This window comes from Protopterus annectens, chromosome 6.part1 (assembly GCF_019279795.1).
Source record: "Protopterus annectens isolate FY-2018-M chromosome 6.part1, PAN1.0, whole genome shotgun sequence".
Classification (NCBI taxonomy): domain Eukaryota; kingdom Metazoa; phylum Chordata; order Ceratodontiformes; family Protopteridae; genus Protopterus; species Protopterus annectens.
This window is the reverse complement of record NC_056738.1, coordinates 466,932,427-466,947,181: the sequence shown is the minus strand read 5'-3', so window position 1 is coordinate 466,947,181 and position 14,755 is coordinate 466,932,427. Positions and strand designations below refer to the sequence as shown.

Here is a 14,755-nt window from a genome sequence, read left to right as displayed (position 1 = left end):
TATTGAGTAAAATGCACCAATTGGAATGTACCTGGCTAGACATCTCCAGCAGCTGGAGAGACCACAGAGGTACCTAACCAAGAGGATAACTGGCCTCAAACAGTTGTCCTATGCAGCACGATTGAAAAAGCTAAGACCATTCTCTGTTGCATACCGCTTTCTCAGAGGCAATCCCTGTCTACCGTACAGAGCCATGTCCTGCCCAGAATTGTTGAAAATGCTCCATCTTAGCAAAACCAAATCTACTCGAGCTACACGCTCTAGGGATATAAACCTCAACACAACAATGAATAGAACATGCTGGAGGGATAGATTCCCTTCGCAGAGACTTCCCTTACTATGGAACAGGATCCCAATCTACGCAAGACAGAACCCCTCACTATCACTCTTCAAGAGGAACCTTGATGAGTGGATGGGTAACAGAAAGTTCACACTGGGGATCACACCAACAGCACTACTAGATAGGGGCCAAGGGTACTAGCTGTTAGTACAAGGGTCTAGGGAACTACTAAAGGGGCGGTGAATACCGCACAACGTGGCTGGGCTAATATATGCCTTCGGGGAGATAGCCCAGTACCAACCTATGAACCTATTTATGGTCATAACTTACTTACACTGTGCACATTGTCCACAATTATACATGCCAAATGGCCTGGCAATTCCAACTTGTTCAGAGCTAAACACTGTACACAACCAAATCTTGAACACTACTAACTATATACAAACCTAACTTGCTTCTAAATCTACACACAAGTACATGGAAATATTTGTCAATAACAGCACGTGTGTTTGGATTCCTTGCAGCCTTTGAAATACAGTTTGCACTTTGCTATTTTGTCATCTCTTTTGCCGTTATTTCCACAATATTTGCAAAATCTGTAGAATCACTTAAGTCTATTTGCAATCGCTGACAGGGTCAAAACAATTAAAAGCAGAGGCGCTTCTCCATAAGTTCCTGCAAAAAAACATTAGATTCAAAGCTTGCTGGCATAATAAATTTACAAAACAATTGCTAATTTCTCATCTACAGCTTCTTGATTGTCAAGTCCCACTGATGTGCTACAATCATGTCATATTTCCCAAGGTGGGCTTGGCATAATAGTCAAGGTCTTCACTTCATAGACACAAGGTACAGGGTTTGATTCGGACTTCAGGTTGTTGGCTAAGCTTAAAATGACCCTTCAAGGCAGTTAGCCTAGTATTCATCTATGAACCTATATGCTCTTTCAGCCAGCGATGTGAGTGCATGATGACCTAAATGGAAGCAGGCATTCACATTCCATCATGAACTCAATTCATGACATGATATGCCTCACTTTCCTCGACTTGTGGGTTCTGCGGTCAGCACCCCCACACCATCAGATTCCAATGGGAAGCTGTTCAGCAAAGTCCCCCAATATGCCTCACTTTCCTCGACTTGTGGGTTCTGCGGTCAGCACCCCCACACCATCAGATTCCAATGGGAAGCTGTTCAGCAAAGTCCCCCAATATACACACACATCCCTGAAGCAAAGATGGGCAAGTAATTTAGCTTACTGAATAATTTTATTTACCATACCTTGCTGCCACTATCCTATTACCTTTGTGAAAAGAACAAATCCTAAACATTGCACGGCACACTCCACAGCGACAGCCTCACCAACTGTCTATAAAGTCAGGCAGCAACTTCCTGCTTTAAAATGTGTAACCCTACCCAGCAGGCCCATTATCTACAGGGGCACTGACCTACAGCGATTGAGAAAAGCCAAATTCTATTTCTCAAATATGGAAAAAAAGTATTTCACCAGTGGTCAGTGGACCAAATTCCAAAGGCCTGTCTCATTAACGTACACAATATACACGTTTTACTCATAAAATAAACATTTCACTTCCACTGATCAAAGCTACGATACAGCAGGCCATGTAACCCATGCATATCATTAAACACCAGAAGTTATCAATAAAAACATGTACAAAGCTGAGCAAAAATGTAATTTATTAAATGTAAACTGAAAACAGACAAGCAAGCCATCCTCAAAACTGGGTATGAATGACAGAAAAAAAAAGGAAAAGAAAAAAAAAAAAAAAAAAAAAAAACAACAATCAGCACCATCAGAAATATGCTATAGCAGTCAGTTTCATAAGGAGTATGAACAAACAGATAATATTGTTAACGGCAATGGTGCTGATTTCTTTAACACGCTAGACCATGGAAGTTATAATAGAAACAAGCAATCAGCCAACTCAGGAATGAGATATGAAAGCTACAGAATTAAAGGTGTGCAAGTTGCAATCAGCAGTTCTTTATTAATGGCAACTGAAAATGAATTACTATTAACTTGTTATAAATTAGCATGGATAAGATTTCCAAACTGGCAAAATATGCAAGTCCCCAGGTTGATTAGAATGTATTTCTCCACATAAGAATGATTTCTCCACATCGGAGGTTGTTACCAGAATCCAGAAGACTAGTGCGGCTGGTGATGCCAATATAAGTGTTGGTACTTTCGTATTATCGCAACCAGATTTTTTCAGCAGTGCTGGTTACTTCTGTTTAGATCTCAAATAGTAGCAATACAGTGTTATGAAGGTTAGATACACGTCTTCTGTAATGTTTTTCTAGTTTTTTGAAGGTTCATCATTGAAACGGCTTGGAAAAACTAAAGTTGGAAAAGTAAGGTTTGAAAATAGGTTTCCCCTTTACCGCCAGCATGTCATGTCAGTTTAAGCAAGTCCCATTCTACTTACAAGGCGTTCTTTGACATGCTGCCGGTCAGTGAAGGAAAGAGATCTGTTTTCAAACCTTTACTAGTCTTTTCACATCTGATTCAATGGTAAACCTAGGAGGTACTACAGAAACACTACATAAAATCTTGTTTCGTTATAACCTTCATGATGCTTTCACACATCCAAAAAGAACAAGGTAATGCTGAGAGAGAGTACCCTTCGCCACAAGAACTGCAAGTAAAAAAATAAAAACACCATTCCACAGTACGAAAGCACCTCATCTGCTGTTTAAAGTCTGCTTGTGTGCAATATCATATGCTAACTGCCACACTCATGTCATCAGGGAAAGAACTGAAGGAAAACTAGACAGCTGACCCTACTTCCAAAAATGATTCAATATTTGGAAAATATATTGTGGTGAATAATTCAGTGATATAAACCATAAAAATGCAGTCATGTTGATTGCAAACACAATCATTCCAGAAAAGAAAACCTACACAAAAGCAAGCCAAAGATAATCTGTGGACTGTCATAACTCTAGCAGCCTACAGATATCCTTAGATTTCTGAGCATCTTAATAGCAAGCACCTAATGTGCTGTTTAAACTCTGCTTGTGTGCGCAATATCTCATCCGCTAACTGCCACAATCCTTTCAGAACCAACATACATACACACGTAACCACTGCGATCACAGAATTCAATGCTTGACGTCTTTAAAGGACGCTTCCCACAAATGTTAAAAATTATAAGTCCTAACATTTTTTAAAACCATGACCGATATCCCGGCAGACTTTGACAGTGTACTCTTCCATATTACACTTCACTGATGCCGTTTCAGTACAAATCAACACAGTTAAAAGACAGCACAAAATCTGGTTGCGATAATACGCAAGTATCCAAGTGTTTTAAAAAATAAGATACTCATCTGTCATAGTACTGACATTACTATGTTTGCGTGATCCAGCCTCAAGTATAGGGCAGATTGTGAACAGTCATTCACCACAACGGCTAAAGGCTTATACCACATTACCGTTACAGATTCTAATATCTGCGGACTTCTCAGCAATGAATGCATCTGTAGCTGCAACTCAGTAAACCAACCTTGCAGAAGAGACCACAAGGTTCTTGGGGAGTGGACATTGCTTAAGCTCTGCAGATAAATCTCTCGGGTATTGTAGATGAATTGCATGATATTTTACAGACTTAAACAAAGTGACCCATCAAGAAAGGAGGAGGCAGTATTGGGTTCTGCATTCCACTTTCCACTGTTTTTTTTTTCATTTTGGCTGTAGTGCGACAGCCTTTAGTACTGCACACATTCCGTTCATATATTTTTGTCATCTTTCCATTGATGCATTTCTGACTTTTTTTTTTTTTTTTTTTTTTTTTTAACTGTAATATTGTCACATCATACCTTTAAGGTGCTCAAGATGAGATCCTCTCTAGCAGTAGTTACTGGGACTGTGGATGCAGTGGTCTATCACAGAGCCATCTGCTGAAGAGGAATGTCCTTCTTTATAAAACATTCTTCAGGTTTTATTTGAAGTGATCCAACACCACGTTCTACAGTATACAGTCAGCTGGATGGTCACAGATGAAGAACATCTTTCTCCCATCTTTTTATAACCTTTTCTTTGAAATGTGTTGCTCTGGTCTTGGCATGGACATTGTCAAGCTTTACAGTCTCCTGTGGGGGTTGAACAGCCATACTTCTGTAACACAAGCAGTTTTAATAGGTTAGTAAAATGCTTTGATAGTACAACAAAACAATACCTAAAAGTTTTTCTTTGCATGCACTACACAAAAACATCACAGTGTCTTACAACCACTGCATTCACTTGCAGTGAGCTTTGGAATCTGATCACAAAGACTATAACTCATTACATGCTTTATCATATTAACTACTCATCAATAACTACATGAATAACAGGTTTACTACCCCCTTTTTGAAAATGCAAACAGGACAGTAGTAGAGTCAAGTAGTTCCACAAACAGGTATGACCTTATCTGACCTAGGGTCAAAAGCAGTATATAAAATTAGAACTATACAAAGAGATACGGCATGCTTTGCATTCCAGTAAGCCATCCAGTCACAATTCATTCCACTCTACTGCAGTACTAGTACCTTCCCTATCATCTAAAGCTGTACAGTGGACAGAGCACTTATACATTTTCACACCACAAAGTGTACATGAAGTGAAGACATGCTGCATACCTTTGGCAACTGACAGGAAGATGGATGTAGTATATACTCCCACAATTGGCACAGTGCCTTGTATGAACAGGGGCAAAAATCAGATCTGAGAAAATTAAAAATGGCATTGAGAAAGTAAACATGCTTGTAACTCCACTGCAAGGGCACCCAGTGTACAATAATATATAATGCATCCATCACTGTGAAACTCACTGAAATAATGCATCTATCCCCTGCGAAGCTCACTGAAATACCACTTACATCTACTTACTTAGCAAGAGCTACTGACCAAAGTTAGGGAAAAATGAACAACTTGCGTTGTTTACTGGGGCATTTTTTCCTTGATGAAATGCGCTCTGTCTGTCTCAGTCATGTGAGAAAACAGTAGTATTCTGACTGTTTCTATGTGCATGAAACTGACATTTTATTGAATATATTAGCTCTACGCCATTAGAAAGTATCATAAATGATGCTCCAGAATGTAAAGAATAGTTGTGTAAAATGTTACTATAACCATAGATGTCCTCCTCTTCTATTTGCCACAGCATTCATAACACAGGTGAGTCTGCTGCAGGTTGCTCCGGACAGCCAGCCAGTGTACAAGTCTAAAACTACTGTAAGGTACATGTGATATCTCACATAGGATCCCATCCAGCATTGGTCATAAAGTGACATCAGTTATATAGCAGACATTGGCATGTACCATCCTCAGAAATTAATGCCACACCGGCCTGAAGTAAGCTGAGAAACACATCCAGGAAACAAGCAAGCATCGGGGGAAGGTAGGAGGGATAATATACTGCAATATATACATGAGAAGGACATCTATGGTTATGGTAAGATTTTACACAACTATCCTATGTCCTTCTATTCATATGTTGCAGTATTCATAACATGAGGGAGAAGAAGCTCATGCAGAAGAAGAGAGTAGCACTCTACAAATCCCTGAAGAATAGCCCTGGCAAAACTAGCTCTAGATATAGATATACCATCCAACTTGTAGTGTTTTGTGAAGGTATGGACAGAAGACCAAGTAGCTCCTTCTAAGATAGAGGAAATATCCAGACCCCTGAAAAAGGCACCTTAGGAAGACACAGCTCTAGTGGAACGAGCCTTAACTGGAGATGCAAGGGTTTTACCATGAGCCACATAGCAAAAGGAAATGGCCTTAGAGATCCAGAAAGAGATTGTCTGCTTGGAAACAGGTTTGCCCAGAACCCTGGGATGGTAGAAAGCAAAGAGATGGTCAGACTTCCTAAAGGATTTGTTGGTTTTATCCAAACAAAACCAGAGTTGTCTATGCACATCCAAGGAGTGTAAGATCCTCTCACTAGAAGAAATGTGGAGAGAGAAAGAAAGAAAGTGGGAAGGTTAATGGACTGATTAAGTGACAACTCATTCACCACTTTGGGCTTGAAGGAGGGATTAGTGCATAGGGAAACCCTATCCTTGTGAAAAACAGTAAAAGGAGAAGCTATAAGGGCCTGAAGTTTGGAAGCCCTTCTGGCTGAAGTGATAGCCAAAAGAAGAACTGTCTTCCAAATGCAATGTTGCAGGGAAGACAAAACTGCTGGTTCAAAGGGAGGAAATTGTAAGTTTTTCTAAAACAGAAGTTTAAATCCGAAGGAGGAGGTACTGATTTCCTTGGTGATCTGATATGAAGGATACCTTTAAAGACAAATTTGACTTCCAACCTTGAAGCCAAAGGAAGAGTCATAAGCAGACAGGCAGAAATGGCTGAGAGATGAGCTTTTACCGAAGAGTATGATAATCCAGACTTCAGTAGTTCACACAGATAATACAAAACCACTGGAATATCCGTAGACAATGGTTGCAGTTTTTTGGAAAGACATCAGATGAAAGACCTCTTCCATTTGGAAATATAAGATTTCCTAGTATTGGGTTTTCTGGCCTCCTGCAGAACTTGTAGCACTTCCTCAGAAAATAGGTGTCTGAAAGGGATCAAAACCCTATCACCCACAGTGTCATCTGAAGGGTTGGCATTTGTGGATGCATTAGAGATAATCTGTCCTGTGTGAGTAGATCCACCCAGTGAGGTAACTTGTGAGGATTCCTCTTAGCTAAATGCAGAAGGGAGAACCAATGCCGTCTTGGCCATAACGGAGTCACCAGCAATATTTTGGGTCGGTCCTGCTGAACTTTCTGAAGAAGGGGGAAGGGAGGGATGCATAGAGAAACACTCCATTCCAAGAGAAAAGTTAGGGCATTCCTCTTCCATGCCCGAGGATCAGGAACGCTGGCACAAACTTTCAAAGTTCTCTGTTCACAGGGGAGGCAAATAGATCTACTTGAAGTGTACATCACCGGTGGGTCCAGAAACACATCCCTATGCAACATCCGTTCATGGGATTGAGTCATGGACCTGCTCAATGTGCGTCTGCCACAACATTCTGACTGGAAGGAATATCCAAGCCTTGACAGCCAACCTGCACAGGTGATATGACTTGGTCCCGTACCCCCACCCCACCCACCCCTGCTTGGAGAGATACCAAAGAATTGTGGTGTTGTCTGTGAACCATTTTAAGGGACCTGGTTGAAGAGGAGGATGAAAATTTTGCAGGGCAAAAATGAGAGCTCTCATCTGTTTTATATTTACGTATTCCTTCATTTGGGAAGGAGACCACGCACCCTGAACCTTCCAAGATGCAAAAGGATGTCCCCATCCCACATCTGAGGCATCCAAGATCAAACTCCTCAAAAGGAAGAGGGGGAAGTCCTGGATTCAAGGTAACCTGTTGAATCCACCACTCCAATTATTTTTTCGTGCAGGGAAGCAGAGGAAATGAGCATGTTGCATCCAGACTGACCTGAGATAACCACTGGAGTTTCCTCAGGTGAAGTTTGGCTAGAGGTAACTTTTGAATAGTGGATGGCGTGAAGCCCACCAGATGAAGGAACTCCCTGGCAGTCAGGGACTGGAGTGGAATGATAGCTTGAAAGTAATCAGTTAGAGACAAGACTTTGAGGAGGCAAGGAAGCCAACATCTTGTCTGACTGAATTCTGCATCCTAGGAAAACATGGTCCTTTGAAGGAACAAGAAGGGATTTTTGGAAATTTATAGTGAATTCTAGTCTTTCCAGAAGAGACACTGAAGTGAAGGTTTTGAAGAAGTATGTCTGGAGAAGGAACCTGGAGGAGTAGGTTGTCCAGGTAAGGAAAAATTTGAAAATCCCCTGAACCTGCAAAAGCAATGACACAAACTAAGCATTTTGTGAAGACCTTGGTACTGTAGCTAGACTAAAGGGCATAGCAGAAAACTGAAAGTGTGAGGAAGCAATAGCAAAGCGCAGAAATTTCCTGTAAAGAGAATGAACATGGATGTGTATATAGGCATCTTTGATGTCCAGTGACACCATGAAGGCCTGGGGAAGAAAGAGAGGAAGCAGAGTGTTTAATGAAAGCATGCAAAAGGTGGGTAACTTTAAAAGGGTGTTTAGATGGGACAGATCTAGAATGGGCCATTCTTTCTGGGGACTAGGAACATTCTAGAGTAGAAACCCTTTCCTGTTTGGGAAGGGGAAACCTCCCGAACGGTACCCTGAGAAAGCAAGGTGTGAATCATCTGAGGAAAGAAAGTAAAGTAAACTGATCTTTTGAAGGTTGTGGAATACCCCTGAAGGTAGGAGGAGTCTTCCACACCATGAAGTATCCTCTGTGGATAACAAAAGAGCTAAGAGTCCTGGGTGATCTGTTTCCAAGCAGAAAGGGGCAGGGAAAGACGCAAGGATAAGAGGGGTCTGACTGCAAATAGGCTGGTAGTCACGTACTACCTGGCTTGCTCAGAAAGGGCCATTTCTGAGCAGTGGGAGTAGAATAAGGCTGACACCTCTTTTACTCTTAGAAGAGGGTCTGGCTAGCTTCCTTACAAAAGGGGTTTTAGAAGGATATTCCTTTGAAATTTTGGGACTGATGACACAGAATACGTTTAAGGTCCTGGAGTTCCTTGCCTCTTTTCTTGCAAGGACTTAAAAAGTTCTGCAGCTGCAGACTCAAACAAATGGTTGGAATCTAGAGAAGCATCCATACGTTTAGCTTTGATGTCATCTGGTAGTGGCTGGAGTCTCAGCCAAGAGTACCTTCACAGGACAGAGCCAGATGCAGCAGCTCTGGCAGATGCTTCCACTACATCACAGCAGCATTTAATAGAATGATGTGTCACTTGGGCAGAGGAACCTAAAATGGAAGTAAGTTGGGACTTGGTGTTATTAGAGTCTGGAAGCTCAGAAATGAACTTAGTGGCTTGAGAAAAGAGGGCTAAGGAATATTTAGCCATATGGGTCTGGTCGATAAAGGTCAGAGTGGCCGAAGTATATATTTTTTCCCCAACCTTTCCATGACTTTGCTCTCCTTGTCCAAGGGGAGAAGGGAGATAGAAGCCAAAAGTTTAGAGGGCTTATCTGCAGACGCAGACTGCGGCTAGGTCTGAAGAAGGGCACTTAAAAACAAAAACTTACAATTATCTGGCACTTTTTAGACCCTATCCGGCCTTTTAGGGGTAGTAGGTTGTGAATCGGGACACTTAGAAGCAGAGTAGAAAGCATCCAAGAAGCCTGGAAGCACTGGAAGTACTTTAAATGGGGCAAGGGAATCCATCTGTGAAAGATCATAATACCTTTTTGTATGTCTGACACGAGAGCAGTCCCACTGGAAAAAATCTCTCAACTTCACAATGGTCTCTCCAAAGGTAGCATCTTGCCCCGAAGATTCAGTTCCATTTGATTACTCCTCTGTGGAAGCATATCCAAGTGGAGAGGACATCTGGGTAGAGTATGCCAGAGACTCCACCCCAGAGGAATCATCATCTTCATAGGAATCCTCAATTCAGATCCTTTTTTTTGAAGAGAAACTGGAAAGAGGGAAGGAGAAGGAAGAGAAACCCCAGTGCATGGTCTAAGGGCCATGAAGGCGTTAAACAGTCCTTATGAAAAGGCTTGCCAATCAGTAGATTGTTGCTGAAGGAAAAGAATGCTTAGTTTTCTGCTTCTTAAGTGGTGTCTCCACATAGTGGAGAGATGAGGGGTCTGACATCGGCCTACATTCTATAATATTGCTCGGGACCTCCTCCCAAACTGGGATTTGAGTAATGCCTGGAGGGCCTTCGGAGACAATAAGCCTGTGTCCACTCCACCATGTCCAAAGTGGACATCTGCATATCCCCCCTGAGAACATGCTAGCAGGATCCCTCAAAGTACCCACGAAAGAATCACCAGCTACTTCTGAACAGATCTCCGAGCCAACATTGCCTTGGGAGAAATGTCTAAAATTGGAGGAGCAGCAGAAATCTGAGGCCTAGATTTCCTGGCCTTCTAAAGAACAGGCTCCCCTGAAAGACCCAACACACTTTCCATAGCATTGCGAGTTAAATGCTTAAGCTGTTGGTTCTCTAGATATAAATTAAGAGAAGTGAAATGACTACACAGGATCGTTGGGACAAAGGCCTTGCAAAAAGCACAGGAGCTATGGTCGTGATTAGGGCCTAGGCAAAATAACACACATCGTGGCTATACTTATGTGGAATTAGGCTTCCACACTGACATTTGCCCTTCCTGGATTACATTTAATCTCAGCAAACAGTAGCACAAAAAAAAAAAAAAAAAGAAGAAAGAAAACCAATAGGGCACTTATCCGAGTTGGAATCCACAACTTCCCTGATGAGCAAATAACTGGAGAAGTTCTGACTGGCAGCAGAAAAATTCTAACAACGGTACATAGGTTCATAGGTTTATACTAGGCTATCTGCCCTAAGGCATTTATAAGCCTAGCCCAAAGTTTTGTGGCTTACGCCACCCCTTATGTTAAAAAATACTGTGCCCATTAGTTTGTTGTGCCTCTGTCCAGCAGTGACACAGAGATGATTCCCGGGGTAAACCTACGATCTCCCATCCACCGGTCAAGATTTCTCTTGAACAGAGCCAGCGAGGTGCTCTGCCTCACATGGACTGGGATTTTATTCCACAGCATAGGGAGTCTCTGGGTGACAAATCTATCCCTCCAGCATGTCCTATTTATATCCGTGCTAAGGTTTAAGTGGCTTGCTCTAGTGGATCTGGTAGATTTGGATTTTTTGAGGTGGAGCATGTCCATTAATTCCGGGTTGGACATGGCCTTGTAAGTCAGGCACAGGTCACCTCTGAGCAGGCGGTATACGACTGAATAGAGCTGGAGTTTCTTCAGTCTGGCAGCATATGACCAAAAGTCCCTTTATCCTTTTGGTGAGGAACTTTTGGGGTCTCTCCAATTGCTGCAGGTGTCGTGTGAGATACATCCCGAATGGGGCATTGTACTCGATCATTGGTCTGATAAGTGAAGAGTACAGGGGAACAATGACCTCATTTGATCTGGATGTGAATCCCTTCATGATCAGGTGGGCAATGTAGAAGGTCTTTCTAACCACTTTAGCAATGTGAGTGTCAAAAGAAAGGCCACTGTCAACCTGGGTCCCCAGGTCCCTGATAACCCCAAGCTACCATATAGGTGGCAATCCATTAAGCACGGAAGAGGTTACCTTGTTTTTCCCGATGGGTATGACTATACATTTTTTGGCATTTAACTTCAGGCCATGGCTCTGGCACCAGTTATCAGTTTCCGTGAGACCCCTCTGAAGGATATCTGTGTCAGATGTACTTTCCACTATGGCGCCCAGTTTGCAGTCATCTGCAAACTTTGTCAGCCATAGTCCTCCTATGTTTGCCTGTACTTCTGAGAAGTAGATGCCGAACAACAGGGGGCCAAGGACTGAGCCCTGTGGGACACCACTTGTGACCGGTTTGGAGTCTGACATGGCGCCAGCAACTCTAACCCTGTGGGTTCTGTCCTTTAGCCAGTTTGCAACCCATCTTGTGACATACGGGTTTACATTTAAGCTGGTAAGTTTCTCTATAATACCCGAGTGGGGTATTGTGTCGAAAGCTTTTGCAAGGTCAAGGTAGGCTGTATGGACTGCCTTTCCCTCATCAATGGCCTTGGTGACTGTTTCGAAGAAGTCGACCAAGTTCAAAAGGCATGATCTGCCCTTGACAAAGCCAAACTGGGTTGGGTCCAATGTCTGCAAGTCCCCTATGTCTTTGTTTATGAGTTCCATTATGATCCTCTCCATAGCTTTGCAGACCAGGCTTGTTAAGCTTATGAGGCGGTAATTTCCAGGGTCCGTAGAGGTACAGCCTTTGTGGAGTGGGACCACATTTGCCGTACGCCACTCCTTGGGCACGTATCCTGTGATAAGGCTAAGATTAAACAGCTGCCTTATATGCGGGTTTAGTTCCTCGTTGAGTTCGTGTAGCACACAGCCGGGGACACCATCTGGTCCCATTGATGCTGTGTTTTTAGCTTTAGAGAGAGCAGCTTTCACCTGCACATTAGAGACATCTGGGGGGCTACACTCCGCTGGGATAGTTATCTCTCCTTTTGGGGGGGGAGAGGGGGGTGAAGTTTGCACTGAACCTGTCTGCCAGTATGTTGGCAATGTCTGTGGGTTCAGTGATTTTTGTATCATTTTGGACTAATTCTGCGCATATCTGGGAGTTTCCACCCAGGTTTCTAACATAGCTGAAGAAGGCCTTATGATTGTCTTTTGAATCTATTGCAATTTTTCTCTCAAATTTGGCCTTGGATGATTTTATGAGTGCTCGTATTTTTTTTACTAATAATGATCAAGGGTGTCTTCTCTTTTATGGATTTTGCTCTATCATGTAACAGCTTTCTCCTCTTATTGTAAAGTTTGTTTATGGCTGGGGTCCACCAGACTGGACGTTTGCCCTTGGTGGAAAGAATCTTGGTTTTATTAGGGATTGCCTGATCCATGCAGTCCTGGAGGTGTTCGTAGAAGGCATTTGTAAGGGCTTCCGCAGCTTGGGTTGTGGTTTCCACTGGCTCAGGGGCCTTGAAGGATACCACACCAGTCTTGAGTAGTGTGAAGTTTGCTTTAGAGAAGTTCTTCACTGTGGTCTTTTTTGTTTGGGGTGGGGCGGGATGTGGATTTCCAGTGAGATAAGTTTGTGATCTTATCTCACCAATGAGGATATACTTCCGGTGTGGAGCATTTTGTCCCCATGTTTGTGATGATGAGATCTAGTATATTTTCCCCTCTTGTGGGAACGGTGACTAGTTGTTCCATGGCATTTGAATTTATGAACTCCAGGAACCGTTGGGCTAGAAAGTTGGGGCTTGAGTAATGTTCCCAGTCTATATTCGGGTAGTTGAAGTCACCCAATATAATGGTGTTTGGAGATACATTTATACCCTCCAGTGTCTTCAGGAAGGCTGTGTGGGGTTCCTGAGTTTGAGAGGGTGGCCTGTAGCATGCTACAAATTGTAGAGCAGTTTTGCCTATGGTTAATTGCACCCGAATGGTTTCCGATGCTTCGTGTGTTGCCACCAACCTGGAGGCGTGGGTATCCTTGATGAATATGGATACACCCCCTCCTTTTGTGGTGTGGTCCGGGTTTTGGGGCCGGAACGCATGATATGAGGTAAAACCTGATAGTGCCGGGGTGCACTCAGGAGCCTTGAACCAGGTTTCAGTCACAGCACAGACATCGATGTTCTCCATACTGAGAAGGGCCTCGAGAGCGTGCATTTTGAGATTTAGACTTCTGGCATTGAGCAGCATTACCCTTAGTTTCTTCCCATTTTTGTTTTCTAGGGTGGTAGGTTTAGAATTTGAGCCTTGCCTAAAAAAGGCACTATGGGGGTGGCAAGAGCCTTAGCCAATATCCGGAATCCCAGGGGTGACAGGTGCAAGCCGTCCCTTGCGAAGCAGCGTGGCTTGTCAAGCATGTCATCCCAGGCAGACAGACACTGGATCCCCTTTGAATGACACCAGAAATTAAGCCAGTTGTTAAAGCTGATCATCTTGTCTCTATGTTGTGGCATCATTCTTGGTGAAGGAAGGATACTGCTCAGGGTCAGGGTCAGGGTCATCCCTGCCTGGGCTACATAAGAGAGCTCCTCTACATCTCTTTTCATGTAGTCCAGGGAGGTACATCTCAGGTTGTTCACACCAGCATGGACAATGACTGTGTCATATTTGTACTTGCTGTGGAGTGACCCGAGTGCTTGTGTTATGTGGTGGATTCTAGCACCCGATAGGCAGCTTACTGTGACCCTCTCCTTGTTCAGCCTGGTGAGTGGGACGTCAGTGTGTCTGACTATGGAGTCACCTATGACAAGTATGTTTGGTGTTGTATTTGGCCTTAAGGGCTGTGACTGCTTTGCACGCTGATTTTGTGGTTTATGTGTTGCCTGTGGTGTGTCATGTCTGCTATACACCTGATGTCACTTTATGACAGACATTGTACAGGATCCTATGTGCAACATCACATGTACCTTACAGTAGCTTTAGACTTTTGCATACTGGCCGGACGTTTGGTACAGCCTGTGGTGGACTCCCTCATGTTATGAATGCTGCAACATGTGAACAGAAGGACATCAATGCTTCTTGTACACTTAGGATGTCTCAGAATAGTGACCCAGAATACAACAATGTTTCCAGTGTCCTCATGGTACAATAGCAACAAAGTTTTCATGAGAAATGCACTATTTACAGACCTTTACTATATTGAATCATTAAGTGTCAGAAGCAACTGTCTCAAGACAGGATGCCCTTTGCTTTGCAGGCAAAATAAATGCAATGCAATTACAGAAGAAAGAAGTTTAGCCATTAAATTAGGAAGAGTTCCCTAACCTACAGTTAAGATTAGTTCATTGTGTGACTGATTTAAAATTTGATCTGTCATCCTGTTTTCATTCCACCTTTTATTTCAGCAGTATGCTCATTTGACAACATTCCTGTGTCCTACGCCACCCTGTACTCTAACCTGAAGCTTCGTAAAAGA

General features: G+C 42.9%; 1 protein-coding gene across 3 annotated transcripts in view; it reads right to left on the bottom strand.

Annotated features, from left to right (window-relative positions):
• Window positions 1-14,755, bottom strand: part of LOC122805628 (oocyte zinc finger protein XlCOF26-like) — an 83,996-nt gene that overhangs the window by 23,464 nt on the left and 45,777 nt on the right. For 2 of the 3 annotated variants that reach the window (XM_044075891.1, XM_044075890.1), the window contains exon 2: window positions 4,121-4,418. The gene's annotated coding sequence lies outside the window, so the exon portion shown is untranslated. Of the gene's footprint in view, window positions 1-4,120; window positions 4,419-4,921; window positions 5,007-14,755 lie in introns of all 3 variants that reach the window. The other variant, XM_044075892.1, reaches the window with a different exon arrangement.